The 5529-nt window shown below is 40.6% G+C and overlaps 1 long non-coding RNA gene across 1 annotated transcript; it reads left to right on the forward strand.

Moving 5' to 3' along the window:
- Window positions 1-2760: 2760 nt before the first annotated feature.
- Window positions 2761-4607, forward strand: LOC111774684 (uncharacterized). The gene is made up of 2 exons (XR_002809799.2): window positions 2761-2897; window positions 4437-4607. It is a non-coding gene; the product is annotated as an uncharacterized lncRNA (long non-coding RNA).
- Window positions 4608-5529: the final 922 nt, after the last annotated feature.

Raw genomic sequence — 5529 nt, forward strand, 5'->3', positions numbered from 1 at the left:
ATGCCCCAAACAGGGGAACTTGGAACGGTATCCAGCAGATAGAGTATGCAATTATTCACATGTAGTATCGGATCAGTGAGCAAAGAAACTATTAAATGTCTTTCTCCTAATCTGTTTATGTTGAAGAGCCTGAATTAATCAGAGGCACTCTCATTTGAAACAACTGACTTCTTTTTCTAAAGGACCATCGCGGTTTTGAGGATGATGGACCCTGATGAATCTCAGCAAATCCATTTTAACGTCCTTTCTCCATCTATCTATTAAAGCACGCCATCCATCCAGTGGTCATCCTCCATCAGCAGAACATCGTATACATTCCAAAATTATGTGAGTTTTTCTATAAAACGGTTCAATAATCCAGATTGTCTTTGCTCCGTTGCCGTAAATTAGTCTTTTAATCTCAAAACTTCTCTAACTTTAAATGACTAATGTGTTCTCCTTCCTGGTATTGCTAGAGAAGTCAGGCAGTGATTTAGAACAGGGAAGCCAACATCATTTGTTCATGTTATTTATCACCAGTTGGAACCAATTAGATGGCTAGAATTCATCAGTAAACAATATTGTTAGTATGCATTGGGAGAAAATCTTAACCTGATTGAGCAAAAATCCTCTGTCCTTACTGCGCTTCCCCGCACCTTTCAGACTGGTGACATCAATTAAACTCAAGGTTCTCTCTGAACTAATGTTTGGGTTTCTTGGCCCCTTTCGTTTCAATCTGGATCAAAGGAAACTTCAGCCTTCCTTGATTGTTAACAATGGGATGGCAAACTCTCACAAAACGCAGACCCTTCCGATCAGCTGTTCCACATTTATTCTGCTTGGGGTTCTCAGCTGGGCCTCTGAGCAATATCTTTGAGGGTCCAGAAGGAAGAGGAGAATCAGTTCAAAGTAGTCACTTTCAGAAGGCCAGGAATAAGACAGAGTGAACTCTCGATATCCTCCGTCGCTCCATGCTGAGGAGGGAAGGATCGGTTCACCCCGACCACCAGACTTTCCTTATTTCTCTTCTCACCGAAGAGACATCCCAGGGAGTGTCTCTCAATTCCCCTTCCTTCCTTTCTCTTTTTTCCACAAGTATTGGCTGCACCTGTTCCACGTAATCTCTCCGCAGGGCACTGAGATCGGGGGATCAATCCAGGCCACTCCTGTGCCCTCAAGGACCCATGGCACTGGTAATGTGTAGTGAGCTCTCTTTCTGATGTTTACTTCCATTGCCTTATCTCTTAGTACATAACCAGTTCATGTGTCTTTAAGAAAATTTAGACCATTCACGTTTCATACGTTCACCCACATACAGTGCCGTGTCCTGCATTGTTCTTCCCTGCCTGTAGGAGGATCAGACATCCTCAGCTTCCTGAACTCAGTGTGTAAGTGCTCTGGTCTGTGACATGAGTAGGAATAACTCGTGTCGCTTCTGTGAGGAAGCTTTAAGAGATCAAGTGTGTCCTGTCACGTTCTCTTTGCTCTCTGGCACAATGACCAGCAATGCTCCAGGAAGTGGCTGCCCTGTCATCCTGGGTCCCAGAGAGAAAGAAAAAAATGTGAACTGAAACCTCAGCTGATTCACAATGGACATGCAATGTTAAGTCATAATTTTGCATCATAAGCTGTTAAGATTTGGGGAAAATTTGTGTACAGCAAAACCTAGCTTATCCTGACTAACAGAAAAGATGAACATACAGAAGAAGGGATGAGTGTAACACCTTGTCATATATTTCTAGACCTCTTCTCTCTCCCCTAACTGTGTGTTCTACCTCTATGACTTTATATACACACATACATGTTACATATATGTGCATTACATATGTGTATATGAATGCATATGTGTGTGTGTGTAAATCTAGCATACATACCTGTTGAGAGAGGAGTAGAGCTATGGATGTATGTGTAGGTGTAGTGTAGGTGTAGCTGGACCACAGGTAGGTGGGTAGATATGCAGAGAGGTATATAGGTAGACAGAGAGGGCTTGCTCAGTCTGCATCCTCAGGTTCCATCCACACATCTCAATCAATTCTTATTGAACAAACACATGAACACCGGGCTCCGGGCAGGGAGGCTGCTTATGCATTCAGGAGCATGAGCTCGCTCCAGGGAAGGGAAGATAGCCATGTCTTTCTTTCCTGCCGCATGGTCTGCTGACCCTGGAAACTTATTTGTGTTTGATGAATATTTATGAAAACTGCCACTTTAATTAAAATATAAAAGCCTCAAGCTAAATTAATTGGGCTGAGGGGAAAAAAAATCACAACCCACTTGCCTTTTAGAAGATAACAAATGAGGGGCAGAGGCTGCCTTTGTTCAGAGCCAAAGAAAATAATTCAGGAGTTAGAGATTCAGGGAAGGGATGCACCATGAAAGAATTTCTAAACCAAAGGACTTTGAAAACATGTTTTCCAACTGGGCTTGCTGACCTGACCCCAGGGAATAGGACGAACATCCTCACAGGTCATCCCTAAACAGCCTGCTGTCACCAAATGCCAAAGGGCTATGTCCCATTGGCACAGAGGGCACCACCTCTGCTTTCATTCAATTTCCTGACACCTCCAGGATGCAACAGGAGCCTCATTCCTTGACCCACAGTATTAAATCATTTCAATCTCAGCACAGACCACACCATTCACTGCCAACTTACCTCTCCAAACATTGGTTGTTGACGGGGAAATAAGATGCAAGGATTCCTAAAGGGTTGATAAAAAGGTGCTTCGGGGCAGTGCTGTTTTTCTCCAACCTCTTATGGTTGTTACGTTAACTTTCTTAAATCTTATTTCCTCACCGGAGTGCTTGACCAACTCTCTCTCCGCAAAGCAGCACAAAGCCCCTATGTCCTGGTGGTAAGGAGGGGACACCTGCCACACAGAGCTTCCTGTATTTCCCTCCTGGATCAGAGATCTGAGAAGGTAAGAGCAACCTCAGGGGCCCCTCTGTTTTCCGTTCAAATTTACATCTAAGGGTGGTGGGTTGGGTCCTCAGCACCTGGCTGACCAGAGGAAAGCAAATTCATCCTCATTCCACCCAGCCCCTCCCTTGCTATGCAACTCCCACCCCCCCACCCCCGCCCCTCTTCCTGCAGCATCATGGCGGGTGCTGGATGAGGATGGGGCACGGAGAACTGTGTCAAGGGCACTCCAGGTTTGCTCCTGGGGGCAGCACCATAGCCCGTTGGAACGGTCTCATCTCCCATTTCAGTGAAAGAGAGCCTCATATTTTGTGGCTCAGGACTTTATCTTTATTGAGTTTGAAGCTTCATGTTCATAGAAAATTCACCCTTTTGTTGTAACATTTGAGGATAATTAGAAGGCACTAAACTGAATGAATGAATCATCACAATATTTTTAATTAACTATTACCAGGTGGAGACACTTGAGAGGATTTTCATTATTTAGAGACACAAACGGGCAGAGATTTCAATTATGTCTAACAATATCTCCTGCTTTCGACATTAAAAAGCGCCATTGAATTAAAAATGGGATTCACTCTATTGATGCGAATTTGAGAAGGATTCATTGACTTTTCATTCACTTTATTGTAATCAGTAGAAATTTATTGTTGGCAGTCAATTAAAAATATTGAAAGACTGAAACTTATGGATAAGAAAACCTAACCATGGTGGATAAATGTAAGTATTGCAATCATCAGAGGGAAAAAAGTAGCTTAAAAATTGAATGACAAGATAAATGAAAATATAGAGCCACATACAAACTGTGTATGAATGTTCATAGCAGTATTATTCACAATACCCCAAAAATGGAAACAATTCAAATGTCAGTCAAGAGATGAAAGGATAAACAAAATGTCATATGCCCACACAATGGAGTATTTTTTGGCAATAAAAAGGAGTGAAGCATGGACACACGCGACAGCATAGCTGAAGCTTGAAAACATGGTGATGCTGAGTGAAAGAAGCCAGTCCCAAAAGACCACATAGTGTACAATTCTATCTACATAAAATGTCCAGATTGGGCAATCCGGAGAGGTAGGAAGTAGGTTAGCGTTCGCCACAAAATGGGCCCAGGAGGGATTCAGGAGTGACTCCTAATGGGTACAAGGTTTTCTTTCGGGGTGATGAAAGTATTCTAAAATTAGATTGTGGTCTTGGTTGCACAACTTGATAAATATACTAAAAACTTTGAATTTTATTCTTTAATTTAGTGAATTGTATGGTATGTGCATTATATCTCAAGAAAGCCATTTAAAAATTGAGTGGAAGATGTCTAATTACTGACTCCCAAAAGGCTATGCATAACCTTAGAGAAACTCATTTCCTTTATTTATTTTTTTAGTAAAAAATGAATCCAATCATTTCTCTCTGTTCATATTCAAAATTAAAAGACGCTTTACTTAGCAGTGTATTTGGTACTGTCCGTGTGTATTTTAGTTCTTTCTCTCTCTCTCTCTCTCTGTATATATATTTTCTTTTCTTTTTTCCTCTTGGCAAGGATTCCCTTGATGAAGACACTATCAGAAGATACATTTCAGTGAAGCGGCCAAACAGACAAGAGTAATACTTCTTGCCTATGTTCTTTTTTCCATGACGTTGATATCGGCATTGCGGTGAGCACACCAGTGCATTTCCAACGGGTTGGAAATAAAGGAGACATTTCTACAGATGCTAATGTCTGAGTGTTAATGTCACAGCTTCCCTAAGCTATTTGTTTTTAGGTTCTCCTGAAAATGACCCAGCCATTTTAAAACTCTTCAAGGTTAAGAGCAACTTGCTTCTGAACTTTACAACAAAATTAAAATAACTTATTAATAATAGTAATAATAGCCTACACTTAAATAGCACGTAATATAAACCGTAGGCAGTTTCATAAATACTCATTTACTTCTCAAAATAACTCTATTAGTTTGATTCTATTATTATGCCTAGTTAAGTGGAGATAATTTGGTTTAAATTAATTTTAGAAAATTAAAAGTATTAAATGTAATCGCCCTATTAACTTGACAAAAAGATTTTAAAATATAATTTGTTGTTTTTAACACTGCTTGTTAACTCAGTTAAATTTGGGATTATATTAGCGGGTTTTTTTAAACTGAATTTTCTTTTAGAGTACATCTGATAAATATAGGTTTTAGCACACAGATGTTGATTTTTTATCATTTAAAAAATGGCCTATCTACTCATTCAATCCAATAAGGATTTGTGTTTGCATCTCCTAATGTAATTTTCCATTGGCTGCTCTTTTCTCTGAAGGTCTCTAATCCACCCTGCTTAAGAAACTGTCTAATAAAAACTTCGCATAATTCCTTTCCATCTTCTGATTCTAGCTGCCCTTTCCTCCTTCTGTACCCACTCTACATGCAAACTCTGAGCCTGTTACTATCATTTCCCAGGTTTGTGACACTGGAGGGTCACATTACTTCTCAAAGGATTAGTGGGATGATAAATGATAATATAATTTGTGAAATGCCTCACTCCATGCCTGACACAGAGTAGGCACTCAGCTTTCTCCCCCTTGTGTTTCTGCTTGTAACATCCACTGGGCACTGGGACTTTGATTTTGCATGTTTTAGGCCGCTTAACTCGCG

The sequence above is a fragment of the Equus caballus genome, chromosome 8 (assembly GCF_041296265.1).
Source record: "Equus caballus isolate H_3958 breed thoroughbred chromosome 8, TB-T2T, whole genome shotgun sequence".
Taxonomy (NCBI): Eukaryota; Metazoa; Chordata; class Mammalia; order Perissodactyla; family Equidae; genus Equus; species Equus caballus.